The 16361-nt window shown below is 37.3% G+C and overlaps 1 protein-coding gene across 8 annotated transcripts in view; it reads left to right on the forward strand.

The window, feature by feature from the left end:
* The window catches only part of LOC109404231 (serine/threonine-protein kinase 24), a 261291-nt gene that overhangs the window by 137809 nt on the left and 107121 nt on the right, over window positions 1-16361 (forward strand). For 2 of the 8 annotated variants that reach the window (XM_062851038.1, XM_029869077.2), the window contains exon 2: window positions 7211-7531. The exons of 4 other annotated variants lie outside the window; for them this stretch is intronic. The gene's annotated coding sequence lies outside the window, so the exon portion shown is untranslated. Of the gene's footprint in view, window positions 1-7210; window positions 7532-16361 lie in introns of those variants that run through there. 2 more of the 8 variants (XM_029869079.2, XM_062851039.1) reach the window with 2 other exon arrangements.

Raw genomic sequence — 16361 nt, forward strand, 5'->3', positions numbered from 1 at the left:
AAGCTACATATAATGTACCATTACTGCTCCAAAAATCAGCTGTTTTGGTGTACGCAATCTAAAGTTATGAAAAAAATTGTGTTACCAAAATTTGACTTGACTTGTCAAAATTTGACAAAATTTGACTACTTAAACAAATAGAACTTTGTAACGGCTGGATCAAATTGAATAAAATTTTTACACAACATTTTGATATGTATACTTTACATACAGAAAAATTTTCATTGAAATTGGTTCAGTATTTCTGGCTCTATAAATAAAAGAGTAAAAATGTGTTCCTATTTTTTAATCCTCTTTGTACAAAATTTTAAAATTGCAGTTTTCAGGATTCACAATATCTCCGCAAATACTAAACCGATTTTGATGAAAATTTTATGGTATAAGCTACATATAAAGTACCATTACTGGTCCAAAATTCAGCTGTTTTGGTGTACGCAGTTTCAAGTTATGAAACAAACTGTTTGACCAAATTTTGACCGTATCACCCTTTATGAAATTCATTGTAGACACCGAAACCAGTCGAATCATCGGTTTTCGAACCGTCTGTGAAGAACTGTCTGTCCTCGCTAACATGCCCGAACTTACTTTGTGGAAATTTGTGGAATACACACGGAACGAAAAGATTCTGGTATTCCGATGATCTCATCCTTCATGGACAGATCAAAATATAAATTTTCTTTAATCCCAATTCTCCGCTAAAAACTTACGTTATTTATGGATGACCTCCGTGGAGATTTTATATCTTGCAGGGGCTAGAAACTCAAAGAATTTTCCCAGAAATTGTACCACACAGAAAGAAATTCTGAAAACTACACTTGTCGTAAATATTGGAACGTTTCAATTTCCATTTTGTTTCATTCGATTTTACATAGAATAATTTCTTGCAAGCAAAATTGTATGCAAGCTCCATACTGCAGAACACCTGTAATCTTACAATCCGATGGAGAATTGTGTTAAAAGCGATGGAGGCCATATTGTAACAGCGAAATCGATGCAACAATTTTGAGCTGTGCAGAAGCAGATTTTTTTCAGGAATTGGAGCAGAAATTCTACATTTTAAGCTATTTTTAATATCTTTAATGATAAGTTCTGGAAGTTTCTCAGATATGGATTGGAATTGGTCTGAAATTTTATACATAAATGATTCTTCAAGACAGTTATTATGAAGTATTTGATAGGGAATTGAACAAAATTCATATTCATTCTCATAGGTTCTCCGAAGTGTTCACCAATGGAAGAAGCTTCCATCAGAAATTGCTCTGTGGAAAACTCGTTTGTTTTCTTAGGGGTTTCACCAGAAACAATAAAAGAAAACCCATAATAAACCAAAACGTTTCAAAAAATATCATTTGAAACAAGGTTTTTGAAAGAAAGTGTTTCCTCACAACAACAGTAAATTATACACAAGGGATATCCCTTTCGTGACGAACCAGCACAATTGTGCTGGTGTTTTCCACCTGTTTGGTCTTCGTTTTACACTAAATCCTTTTTTTACACGACTTTTTTTACGCGATTTTATTTTGCACGATTTTTTTACGTGATTTTCTCGAAGTTACGCGACTTTTTTTACGCGATTTTGGTTATTTGCGGAGGGCAAATCGCGTAAAAAAAGATTTCCCTTTGATTTTTTTACGCGATTTCACGAAGTTACGCGAACTTTTTTTACACGATTTTTTTTTGCGTGGAAGCATCCATCGCGTAAAAAAAAGGATTTAGTGTATATGGTGTAAACTGTTTCAATAATTCAAACATTACTTATACTTGTATGTATGCCAACAAACTTTTGTTTACGTTGCCTGTGAGATTTAACACAACAAGTTTAACAAAAAGTGTACAAAAACCGCAAAACATGACAAAAATTCATCTGTCGCATGTTCTTTGTTTCCGATTTATCTAGGTAGTCAAAGCTAGAAATCGAAAGATAAAGAGTGGATCTTTCAAATGAGGAAAAATAATGGTTGTTTTGTTGGGAAATCTAAAAGTTCTGGGGAGCCAAAGTTGAGCCATTTGTATGGAGATTTAATTTTTTTGCTCTCCGTCCCGAAAGGGATATATAAAATATAAAAACAATATACAACAATAAAAAGCCAGGGACAGGCAAAATTTTCACTTAAAAAAATTCAACTCAAATTTTCACTGTTAATTATCTACTAATAGTGTAAATAGGGCTATGGCTAATGGACTGGACTTCATGTAGTTACAGCGATTCTGCTTAAAAATTGCTATTGCCTAATAGCCTTTTTTTCAACTGATATATCTTTGGATTCAATGAACCGAATAAAATAAAATTTTGAACTTTCGTCACTCATATAATGATTTTTTGTAGAGTAAGAAATTTTAGAAATTTGGTATATTATTCCGGCTGTTTTGTTACTGCCGTTCAGAACGTGTTCATAGTGAAAGGTAATTAAAAACCATCTCAAATTTTCACACGGTTTTGAAATTTTGGATGATTTTTAGAAATATTAAAAAAGGTAAACGCTCTAACTTCAAGTAACTTCAAGTAGAAAAGTCAAATCCTGCACTAATTTGGATTATAATTAGACATCTAGTTGATACCTGGACAGTAAATATTTTTGTTTATTTTTGTAGCACTGTTAAAAATTTTTGTACAGGGAAAACCTTGCCTGTTCCGATCTTTTGAGGATGCATGTCTTATTTTGTTAGTTTTTGATTTTTTTTATGAGACAACTGAGTAAATCGGTTGCCATACACAGTATAAAGGAGGATGAAGGTATCTTTTTTTCTGATTATCAATCAAAAAAATGGTTTTTGGAAAACTAGAAAAAACATTCTCAGGAGATAAAAAAAATATCACGAGACACCTGGATACATCCCCAGCTGTGTATGGAACCTAATTTTGAAAATATTGCTCCGTTGTTTGAAAACAAAAATGAGAAATGCATCCAGTTTTGCGTTAAGTCTTTTTACAAACAAATTTACTTCCGTTGTTCATGCAATGGCCTTTCCTTAATCACGTGTATAGTTTTACCATCCACCAAGACCAAAAGTAATTATAGCGCTTCTCAATAAATGCTGAATCTTCTAGTCATATACAGGGGATTGCCAAAATGTTTGGAATAGGCGACTTTTTTATTTCACAAAAAAGTTCAACAAGCTGTAACTTTTCATCAAAAAATCTCAAAATTTTACTGTTTGTCAACCCATTATACATGTGCATCAGTGGTATAAATTTGAGCTTGATTGGTTAATCTTTCGCGAACTAGAACCGTTCTAGTAAAACCGTTTTACACCCGATTCTTTTTTGCACGGGTCTGGTTTTTGCTATAACCCAGTCAATTTTTAACCAATTCTCTCGAAATTTTGTACACTGATAGTACTAATCGTGCCTACATGTGTACACAATGTCATGAGAATCGGTTGAAAATTGACTGAGTTATAGCAAAAAGCAGACCCTCGCAAAAAAAAAAAAAAAATGATCGGGTGTATTAAGGCGAAACTGGAAGCATTTCCTCATTATTTTGGTTTTTGATTTTTTTATTTTTATTCAAAAATGGTTTCCGCAAAAACGAAAAACATTTTCCACCACAAAAAATTCAGAAGATACCTTGATCCATACTCTACATGTGTACGAAAACCGATTTTGAAAATATTGGTTCGTTATTTAATGAAAAATCAAAAACCAAAAAGTGAGGAAATGCTTCCAGTTTCGCCTTAAGACAACTAATTTTTGAACTGTCATCTCGGAAACCAGTAAACCGAATTGAATGAAATTTTGAACGTTTATCACCAATATATTGATACATAATACGACGTTATAAATTGTATTAATTTCTCACGACGAATGAAAGTTATACCGGTTTGACATTTTCACCCATACAGAGGAGAATAAGTCAAATTTACAGCACCACACAAAAATTACCAAATGTGTTCTTCCTTTAACCCAAATCTTGAGAACAGAAGTAGAAAATTTTTGGACATCAAAACTAAAATGTAATGACAAAAAAAAAATGTAAAAAAATTACAGTTTCGAAAAAGATTCAAAAAGTGTCAATCCATCATATATTTTTTGATCGTTCAAAAAGTACCTACCTATTTGAAATATTAATATATTGTTGATAAACGTTTAAAATATCATTCAATTCAGTGCACTGGTTTCCGAGATATGAATGTTGAAAAAAAGTTGTCTAAAAATAGTGTTTTACGAGAACGGTTCTAGCTTCGCGAAAGATTAACCAATCGAGCTCAAATTTGTACCACTGATAGCATAGCATAGCATAGCATGAATACTTGCACAAATCTTGGATGGAGTTACAAAGTTGAATATATCCATTGGCATTGCTGATGTCGCTACTATCTACAATGTCATAGACCCACTCAGCTCCACACACCTGGCCAAGTCCTTGCAAGCATTTATAAATCCTTTCATCAACTTAGAAAGAGCCCAGAACTGAAGCAGCTTCCAATAGATGAAAGGATGTTGAAAATAGCGAATTTTCAACTTAAATGTAGTTATATAACAAATCTATATATATCTATCTATCTATCTATCTATCTATCTATCTATCTATCTATATATATCTATCTATATCTATATATCTATATATATAAAAATGAATTTCTGTCTGTCTGTCTGTCTGTCTGTCTGTCTGTCTGTCTGTCTGTCTGTCTGACCGCTATGGATTCGAAAACTACTGGACCGATCGGTGTGAAATTTTGTGTGTGGGTATTTTTGCGGCCGGGGAAGGTTCTTAGCTTGGTGCGGGACTTCTCCGGTCTCTGGAACGGGGGGCTCCCGTACAGATGACTTCGCCGGGGACGTCCCTATGGAACTGCATGTCAAAAAACACAGTAGGCAGGCAGAACGACGTTTGCCGGGACAGCTAGTATAAAAATGAATTTCCGTCTGTCTGTCTGTCTGTCTGTCTGTCTGTCTGTCTGTCTGTCTGTCTGTCTGTCTGACCGCTATGCATTCGGAAACTACTGAACCGATCGGTGTGAAATTTTGTACGTGGGTATTTTGGGGGCCGGGGAAGGTTCTTAGCTTGGTGTGAGACCTCTCCGGTTGCTGGAACGGGGGCTCCCATACAAATGACTTCGCCGGGGACGTCCCAAAGGGAGCTGTATGCCAAAAAACACAGTAGGCAGGCAGTACGACGAATGCCGGGACAGCCAGTTACTCAACAAACATGTCAAAATTAGCAATGTGCGCGCAGGATTATATTTATTTCGTTTTTGACCCCGGAACCCGCACGGCTCCGGAAAAGGTCCGGTTTGAGCTAGGTTAGAATCAGTTGGAGTAGGACTACTAAGCGTTATTTCGTCTCCTGCCCCAGCACGTAAAGTGACGTGAAATCACAGTGGTTGTGCCAATGATAGTCGGTAGATACCGACGCCGCACGCAGGACCAAAGGAAAACGAATGAAAGCTCGCTAACCTTGCATGATCAGGGCTAATGGCCGTAGAACCAATGAAACAATTAAACTTTCAGACCGGGAATCGAAGGTACTTCCAACAAACTAACCTGTTAGAATGAAGTATGAACAAAGGTGATCGTTTAGAACATCCTACCGAGGGTTGTGAATGGACTGAATCCTCATGTGTACGGAGAATTTTAAAAATTGAGGCAAAAGTCTGACACAAAGGTAATTTTCACAAATCGAACATACTTGAAAAAAGTTTAATGTTAAATGCAGCGTAAAATCATACACATAACGAAAAAGCCAGATTAACCGTAGAATTGTGGCGGCCATTGTGATTACGTGACAATTTACGAAAATTTTCGTGATTATAATATAAATTTACATAATGAAATATGTAAATCAGCCTTGAAACTGAAGTGAACAAGCCTGGAGCTGGAAATCTTATAAAATGACAAAAAATGTAATTCACCGCTAATTCTTGCATTGTCGTTATGAGCAAGAATTGACATAATTCTATTTTGTGATGCAGCAAAAAAACGTACGTTATAATGTATTGTTTTCTAATGCCTTTTTCAAAAATAACACTTTTCTGAACAATCTCTAGACAAATTTACAGTATATTGAAAAGATTTTTACTTTTTAAAACAACACCAAATTATAAAATCCAAATGGGTTTCTATACATTCAGAATATGTAGTTTGTAATAAATAAAGTTTATTAGGTCGGGAGTTGCATTAAAGCTTTCGAAAGAAATCACAATATATTCTAATACAGATAAACAACCTCATGAGTCGATATTCATCAACTCGATATCGACATATACAGGTATTTTTTTTCATTATGTACTGAAAAAAAAACACCACAAATGAAACAGAAATTTCGGCACAACTTGGGCAGTAATAGAGCAAATGGAACTAATTTTAGCATGTAGAAGTTTTTTAAAGCAAGACATATTTCTGTGATAGTGTGAGACCTCCCCCGCCCACTCTGGAAAGGGGGGAACTCATACGGATGAAACATACATTTATTCATAACTGGTGAATGGTGTCCAGTCAATGGTCATTAGACCGAACGTTTCTAGGTCGAATGATCATTGAATCGGAAGCTCCTCATGCCGAATTATCATCATGCCCTTATTGTCATTCAGGTTTTACTTCCTGCTTCTTGAACTGTTCACTCCGTCTGAGATTTGAAATTATTCCAAAAACAGCCTGTCCTTACAAGTCACACTGTTGAATATTTTTTAGACGGCAAAGATGTTAAAACTTCCATGAGATTTTTTTTCTTAAATTTTTGTCAAAAAAAAAACCTACACCACCACACTTGAAATGGGCAATACAACGTTTGCCGGGTAAGCTAGTGCTTATATATACTGAAGTAGAATTAATCATAAATAAATAATATTGGAAAGATCTCACCAATTGTTGTGCTCAAATTTGTACCACTGATGCACATATAATAGGTTGACAGTCAAAATTTGAGAATTTTTGATGCACTCTATGAAAAGTAAGCTGTAACTTTGAACTTATTTGTGAGAGAAAAAAAAATGTTGCCTATCCCAAACATTTTGGCCACCCCCTGTATTTGGCCAGTTTTGAGCTTCCCGTACTCCAAGCAAACTCAAACTTTCAGCAGATCCTATTGGTCGCTAAAACTTTCAAAGTTAAGGTTTAAATTTCCAGACTGTTTCCACACAAACATGGTCCACTCTACTCGGGCTCCTCTCGGTGATCGTTTGGTCTGTTGAATCTAGCAGAAAAGTGGCTTTCGGGGGGCCTCCTCAACATCAGTGAAATTCATTGTTCTCGGTTCGGTATCGCCATCAGGTTAGAAAACAATAAGCCGTTTCCATCACGTTTTATGAGCTGTTTGCAGAGCAGTAGTGGTTCCTAGACCGTCGTACCAAAAAAAAAAAAAAAGAAAACAGAAGAAAAATACGAGCTGATAGCATAAAGTGATAGTTGTTGATAGTGAATTGCTGCTTGCTATATGTGCGCGGCGGCGCTGACATGGAATAGTGAAACCAACCACCAACCAAGCACCACCGGTGGCGCAGAAGATACAAACCGCCGAGGAAGCGGCCGCGGCGGCGCAGAGTTTTACCACCTCCGCCCTTGAGCCCAGAGCGCTGAAGGAAAAAAATGTATGTATGTAAATATCCAAGCGAAGAAGTTTTGTTTATGCTCGTCTCGCCATAAATGGAGTTTGCTGTTAGTTAAGTACGCTGGGGCTATGTGCTCTGAATATCACGCCTTGTTATACATATGCCGAGGCCGGTTATGTGCCGGACCGGAGTTTGTAGAAACGTGCCATTGTTTTAGCGATAGCAGCGGCGCTGCACTACTGACCACAACAGAGATAAACTACTCTGGTATGGAATCTTTTTTTTTTTTATTTCGGATGTTGAGTGAAATTTGCTGTTTCAGCAGCAGTAAATTTCTCTTTATTAACCTCGTGGCTTGGTGCTGCATTGTTTAGTTGTTGATAGCAATATTGTCTAATATTTCCTTTCAATCTGTTTTCGAATGATGGTAAAATAATATAAATCATATGGAATATTTGAATTAGACGAAGCTTATGTTCCACGTTAAATTGGCATGGACACATTTCCGAGAGCGTTGGTTAAAATTAGTAGAGAAACCTATTCAGTACCTACCATAACTTCCAAGGGTTATTTTACAAAATTAGAAATTGGGTTCTAAATGTATGATTTATGGCCGGTTGTCCAGGAAAGACAGGTACTCGAAAATTTTAAATTTGAAATGTGGGACAACCGTAAGTCAAACTTTTGGGGGTTTCCTACCCACAGATAAGTTGTTGAATAACGTACCCGGCAGATGAACGAGAACACCAATGTATGTACACAACAGAAACACGTGTCTGATAAACAAATTGAGACTTGGATTGCGAGAAGAATTCCAAATGCTTCGGTGGGAATCGAACCCACAACTCCCCATTCGCTAGACGGGTGCTGCTATTTCTTTGAGCTATGGAGCCACTCGACCATCTCTATCTCCTGAAGGGGTAGAACTGAACTCGATTCTACTATCACACACAGTTTTCACAATCCTCTCTGCTTTGACAGACATGTACATAACAAAGACATGTGACATGTGTTCAACTTATTCCATCCGAATGAGATTTGTATTGTGAAAAAAAGCGAACCATGTGGAATCGAGTTCAGTACTACGCCTTCCAGGGGATGGAGATGGTCAACTAGCTCCGTGGCGTAGAGGAGTTGATGTAGTTGTCTAGCGAATTGATATTAGTGGGTTCGATTCTTGGGTGACGTTGGTCTCCTAGTTCAACGGCGCTTTGTTGTGAAGAATATTCATGATCTTGCCGACCACCCCTCACTTAGTGACAAGACTTCATCAATTGATGTAAACACGGTTAGCTCTACCAGCTATACGGTGGCTAGGCAAGCAGTGCAGAATGTTGGAAGCTTTCAATATCTTGGTAGTCAAAAGACGAACGAAGGTGAAACCAAAATTGACATAGGTGCACGGATCAAAAACATTTAAGGAATTTTGAGAGTTGGGACAGCGGTTTTTGAATTCATATCTTGATGTTCTACAGTATATGAATAATAGGACGCAATCAGTGAAGTACTAGATTGAAAGTAGTGAGCTGGATTTTTGTATAGTGAGATGATCAAATCTCCATCTCTGCAATGAAATGGTGCAAACAACGTGGGTGCAGTTCATCAATCTAAAACGATAGAACCTCGATACAAGGTTAATTTATCGTGTGATATTTACAACAATCGTCTTCAGTTCTAACTGAGAAGGGCAAAACAAATAAGGCGCTACGACCTAAACGACCAGAACCTGAAAATTGGCTAACAAAAGAACCATCACCAATACAGGAAGGTAAATTGAACCAAGTGCTAATTGCAGAACATCAAACCGATGACGGCGTGAAACGACCGACCGGTGCAGTCTACGGTAATGGGACCATTAATGTGGCTGCGCAATTTTTATATCTTGCGCACGATCATAAACACCAGCCGAGTGTTGTTGTATGGGGTGTCTTCCTTGTGGCAACTTGGCACGGAATTTCGACGACCACGACGACGCGATATGGATTTCAGAATACGAACGCCGCCGTCGCCGTAGGACCCCCAACCGTTCCAAACTGCACCAACAGCTGATTTTAATGGGTTCAATGACGATCAATATCAGGTGTGTTTCCACAATCCACAGCCATCATCGCCGGCATCGGGTTCCCGCTTGATTGATCCACATTGGACCGACCAAGCGGGACAATAAAGATGTTTGCCATGAGACACCGAAATCTGAAGTGGCAAGATTCGTGCGAATGGTATTGATGCGTCAATTGCGCATAAACTGTGGCCGATTTGCCGGATTTGATGTGATGGAATTTAAAGTGATTGAATTAGGTATAAGCCACGGGTGATGGAAAATTTACGATGATAGGAAATGAAGGACCGTTGCTGTAACGGATTGAACACTAAGCCAAATAACCTTAAGATTTCAATAAGGCCCAACTTATGAAACGGCCTTTAAATAATTCATAATGATTCGGATGAATTTCATAAGGCCACTCTATGACGTAAAATCGTCTCACAGCTTGGCTTTTATTCATGTTTAGCTACATAATTTTCTCAAGCGCCGGTAGCCGTGTGGATAAAACACGGGCTCGGTGATCCCGACGTTCATGGATCGAATCCAGTCTGCATCATTTTAAGATTTTTTTTGTTCTTTTCATAAGTCTATCTTATGAGATTTGTCATAGTAAGCATGATCAATTGTCATAAGGTATTTTTATGGCATCCATAAGAATTAGTTATAGCAAATTTTCATAAGGTATTTCGATGAATTTCGCTAGTTTTTTTCACTGAGTGAAGGACTGACGATAATTTGTTGGTGCTAACGAAAAAAAAATACTGTTTCTTGACACTAATTGTTGTCATTGAGATTTAATAATGATAACATATTCATTCCAAAATATAGTGAAAATCATAGCTAGATGTTCTCTCGAAGTTAATCCAAGATTCCAACGAAAATCCCATCACACCGAAACCGCCAAGCAACAGCGGGAAATTCAACACTTAGACCAAGGTCATGCAACTCCCGAAAAAGCCGGCCACTTTACCGCCGCGAAAGCACCACTCACCGACTGGAACTAAACGTATACGCGAAAAAAAAACAACAAGCAAACACACCTGTCGTTCACTTTGCCTTCGGAAATAACACTATGGGCAAAATCCAACCACCACCACCACCGCGCGCGGTGGTGCACCAAAAAGTTACTTAAGTTTCGAATTTTCAAATTTCATTTCTCTTTCAGTTTCGGAGGGAAATAATTGTTCTGTAATTATGCGTAGCCGAATTAGAAACCTATTGCAACCTGGCAGCCCCCCAGTAGCAGCGGGCTGAACTTCGCCGGCTGAACACTCTCTTCCATTATTTTAGTTTTTTTCTTGCTTGTTGCGTTTCGATCGTCGCTAGTCGTTCATTTTTTGTCTTGCGTGCAATCCATCCAGCTGGCTTAGCTGCTGGTTGCTACCGTGAGCGATTTGGCAATATTTACAAAAAAAAACAAAAACTTCGTCATACTATACGGTGTCCATGCTGGCGCTGTCCATAAATGGCGGAGTGCAGTGTGTGTAATCTCTCGAAGAGAAATGGAAAGGAAATGTGAATATTTGAGGAGTTGTAGATGACGAATAAATAAAAGCACCGTGAGTTATGGAAATGAACAGCTTTAAAGCTGCATAGATGGGAAAAACTTGTTTCCACTCTTTTTGTTACTCCGTTTCCTTCGGGAAACATTTTTTTTACTAAATTTACAAAAAAAAAAATACTAAATAAAAATATTTTTATGTACTTCAAAAAATTGATGGAAATTACTGCAAGAATTTTCTCTAAAAATACAGAGAGAATCACTTTAATCAATCCGTCATTTGCGCTTCCTGAATTCCCACCAAATGTTATTGAGCATGAGCATTTGTGGCCTATGCTTCGTAATTTCTGCCAGAGCTGCGCTCTTTCACTACCATTGGTAATTAAATCGCTGTTTTTTAAATAGGCTGACTGTAATTCAACTCAGCGTGCGCATAGTTGAGTCTTCGTCACGTTCCTTCTTCAATCAAAACTTGATTGGCTGTGATGGTGTGTGTATATCACTAATAGAATATCTTTAAAATTTGTTATGCATTAAAAATGAAGACTTACTAGGATAATATTAAAACAAAAAATGTACCTAGCACAAAACACATGTTCTGTAAGTTTATGTTAGTCATCTAATCAGTTGCAATGATAGTGATCTAGAAGAATGCGGGCCAAAATCTGGTCGCTCTCTTTCATTGTCGTCTATCCATATAGAGACGACAATGAAAGAGAGCCACCTGAATTTGACCCGCTATCTTCTAGATCACTATCATTGCAACTGATTAGATGACTAACATAAACTTACAAAACATGTGTTTTATGCTAGGTACATTTTTTGCCTACAGTGAAAGTAGTGACAGTGACGCAGCATCAGTAGTCAACTGACGAAACTGATATTGTGCAGCCCTGGTAGCTATTATAATCCATGGTTGGCTAGAGCAAGCGTAATTGTACAGTGAACCAATAGATGGGGATTGTGACTACCCAGTAAACATTTTGGTCTGTATAATTTGTGTTATACACTACTATATAAGAACCTATTCAATCGTATAAACTGCACAAAACTGCTATATACATACCAAAGTGGAGGCCATATACATACTTCTGACGACATTTCGCGATTTCATATGATCATCATTACGATGTCCCAAGTAATCGATCGAAAAAATGAAATACGTCTTCGTGTGATATGAAATACGATGTCCGAAATTAGCTATAAAAAAAGTTGACACCTAGCCTAGAACAAGGCACCTCGAGATTGTAAGTCTCGCCATCCTCAATGCACACGTTCCAAGTGCTTGAAGTACTCCGAGTGGAAAGGAAGGAATGCGGTGCGATTCACGTAACACTGATGATGCACTACACATATGTTCACACAATCGTGCCACCTCACATTTTGAAGAGAAATTGTGAGATCTTGAAAATTCTAAATAGAAATAGTAAGAATCTCAAATTTTCACGATACACGTAGAAACCTTTCTACTAAACATTTACAATATTACATTGGCATAAAACGAGCTCACCAATTCATTTAACTATGTCTCTCTCTGTTGCTTTATTAGTAGTCAATCGACGAGCATTGCATTAGCCAGCAAAAACTCTTACGAACCTTTCTAGCTGAAGCCTCGTCGCACTCTGTTTAAGATTTTTTTTATATACTCCTACTAAAACTCTTCCATGAATTATGACAAATTCTAACTGAAGCCCTGATACAGGTATATTATCTCTATTTAGTGGACCCTCGATTTTATCTACTTCGATTTTATGTACATTTTACCCCGATTTTATGAACATTTTTTAATGGTAAAATGTTTGATATCCAATCAGTTTAAAACTTGCAGTTTGTATTATGATGGCTTATAATGCAGGGGTTTTCAGCCTTTTAACACACGGAGCACTACATATCAATACATTGTTTAGTGGAGCACCGAAGCATACCTCGTGACATACTCAATTTTATATACTTACCTCAATCTCCTACTAGATAGTCAAGGTTCCCCGATTTCAGTGCCTCTTCACTGGTTCATTCCCATGGATTAATTGCTGGAGGAATCTATGAAGGAATTACTTGAGCAATTCCCGAACAACTCTTGGAAGAATCAATGAAACAACTTTTGAAGAAATAAATCCCTGCTGAAGTTTCTGACGTAATTCTAGGAATGAAGAATGAATGAATGAAAAAGTTCCCAAAGATTTCCAAAAGTATCACTGAAGACGTTTCAAAAGGAGTTTGAAAAAATTCTGAAGAAAATTTTAAAGAGAAATATTTTAAGAATCAATTTCAGAAGAAATAACTGAAAAAAAAACACTTGGAAACCTGGTGGAGAACCTAACGAAAAAAAAATCCTGGAGAAATCTCCTAATAAAAAAAAAACCTTAACATTTTTTTTACTGAGTTCCTGGAGGAATCCATAGAGGTACGTTTGGAGGAAATCCTGGAGGAATTTCTAAGCAATACATAGAGGAATGCCTGGAGGAATTTATGATGAAATCTCTGTGTTTATATCTGCAGGAATCTCTGCAAGAATGTCTTCCATCCTTTTCGTAAGAACCCTTATCTCCCTAAATTCCGAAAGAATCTGTGGAAAAAAAATCTGACAGAATCCTTGGGGGATTTTCGAAGACTTTCTTAGAAAATCCTCGGAGCAGTTTCTGGAAGAGAAATGTGAGGAATATCTAAAGGAATGTGAAGAAATCTTGGGAATTTCCCTAGTACATAATCTCTTGTGGAATTTCTAAAACTTAAGAAAACTTCTGAGAAAATTTTGAAAGAGTTTTGCATTTCTGATTCTTAATGTATCTGTGAATCATTTTCTAATAAATAAATCCATGGAGTAGGCTTCTATTTTCGTCTGTTTTCCGCTATAACTCAGTCAAATTTGAACTAATTGACCCAATTTTTGGAATGCGGTGAGTCAACTGGTTCAAAATTGACTGAGTTATAGTGGAAAACAGACGAATATAGAAGCCACCGCCCAAGTAGCGCGATACCCTATGTTCCGTACGGAACAGGCCACATGCGAGTGCGACTTTTAAAGATTTTTAAAGAAATCCCAGGAAGATTTTCCAACAGAAAACAATTTCTAAAACAAACCTCGGAGAAAGTTTTGGAATAAATTCTTGGAAGAACGTTTGAGAGAATGCTTAAAGGAATTTTCAAAAGATTTTTCGGAAAAAAATCTAGAAAAGTCCCTTAAGAATAGTGTAAATCTTTGAATGATTTTCTGAACAAATCCTTGGAGAAATTTCTGCAAAAACTCATACAGAACTTCCTTACAAAACTCTTTGTGAAACTGCTGGAGGTATCCATTGTCGAATTTCTGGAGAAATTGGAAGTTGATGGGGGTATTTCTGGTGGAATACTTGAAAAGTAGCCCCAGCACAAATTTTTGATGCGACTTCTGGGTCATTTTCTAAAAAAAACTCTTGAGTAGTTTCTGAAGGCATCGCTGAAAGCTTTATTAAAGGAATCTCTGGAGAAATTTCTGAAGCAATCTCTGAACGATTTTTTGGTTAAACCCTTAGAGGAATTTCTGCTCAATTCATGGATAATTTTAAGAAAAAAAAAATGGAATTTCAGAAGTAAATCATGCAAGATGCTTTGGAAGAATTCTTTGTGGAATTTTCGGATCAATGTACGTAATCTTTTTCAACAAAGAATTCGTGAGGGAATTTTAGGTTGAATATGTACTTGGACGAATTTCTAAAATTTTGTTTCAAAAACATTTTCTGAAGAATTTTTGAAGAAAGTTTTTGTAGATTTTCTTAAAGAATCTCCAATAGATTCTCCAAACGAATGCCTAGAGAAATTTCTGAATAAATATCCAGAGGAGTTTCTAAAGTATTCCCTGTGCGAAAAATCATGGAGGAATTGGTGAAGGTTTTTTAAGACACAGACACGTCTGGCAATTCATGCCTGATTTCATAAAAGAATTATTTGTGACACATCTGGAGCAACACATAGAAGATTTACTGAAATAATCTGTAACATGATGATTAGATTCGGGAAGTTGAATAATAAAGTTGAAAATTCTGGGTTCACTTACAGCAGAATTGCAAAAAAAGGCGACCGAGCAGATTACGGTACACACCTACACTATTCGTACATAAAGATCGTTCGGCACTGTAACGAATCTCTAAATTTCCGAAGGAATCCCTTGAGGAATTTCAGAAGGGATCCCGGGGGAATTTCTGATGCAATTCGTACAGGAATTCCAGGGTAAATCCTCGGAGACATTTTCAAAGGAATTCTTGTATGAATTTCTGTACTTATTGAACTTTTTGGGACATTTATGCAAATAACGTTATTATGTATGTTCATTGCTCAAAATATTAGCTTTTGAATCAACCATACATATTTTTGGAGACAAAAGATACCAAGCTAGCGAGATAGTGGTCTATTCCTTTTCTTTCGACGGTTTTTGAATGTTGTTCGTTCATCAGGCGCTGTCCATAAACTACGTAGACTTTTTTTCGGTCATCTCAGACCCCCCCTCCCCCCTCGTAGACTTTTATTCATACAAAATTTTTGAAATTTGTATGGAGCGTAGACTTTGGCCAGACCCCCCCGTCCCCCCCTAAGAGTCTACGTAGTTTATGGACAGGCCCTCATCGGATTCATCTGATCATCTCTTCCCCTTGAACAAGTGATGTAGAAAATCCTGCAGTCTTATTCTATACACATTTTCTGACGAAAGTCTATTTCAAATCTGGTTGCTTTCCACACTCTTGCCACTCTCCGTTCCAGCATAGCATGCTTTGCTTAACCAAATTAATTTGGAAAAACTAACCAATGCAAATTACCAAATTTACCTATTAACACTGTCCGCCTTATGGCGCCGCCGCCGCTCAAAACGACTTTGAATCTCATTTTTACGTTATATCATTTTTAAACCATCAACGGTGGTGGCTTTGCGCGCTGGCGTATTTCTCTCTCGCGCGGGTTTCTATCTATTGCATAAAAAAAAATCAATGCTCTACGATGGCGCTGCTAAACCTACTTTCCAAATGGCTTACCAATAGCAATATAATGATTGGTTGGCGGATAGGCAAGGAGGCTTTCCCAATCGAGTAGCCGGGCCAACTCTCGGGGCTATAGATGCAGCAGTGACAGCGCAGCGTCAAAGAGATGTCACAATATTAGCCGGGAGATTGATGGCGGTGGTAACCGAAGACGCAGCTGCACCGGGTCTCGATCTTGAGTGTGAATCTGTCAATGGATGATGGTTTGATCTGGAATTGGTTGATGTGAATCGCGACTAGTTGGACAGAATGGATCGCATTTTATTTATTTTTTGAAGGATTCGGAACGTAAAATTCGGAACCTTTGTTCACTATCGAA

Source organism: Aedes albopictus, chromosome 2 (genome assembly GCF_035046485.1).
Source record: "Aedes albopictus strain Foshan chromosome 2, AalbF5, whole genome shotgun sequence".
In the NCBI taxonomy this organism is placed as follows: domain Eukaryota; kingdom Metazoa; phylum Arthropoda; class Insecta; order Diptera; family Culicidae; genus Aedes; species Aedes albopictus.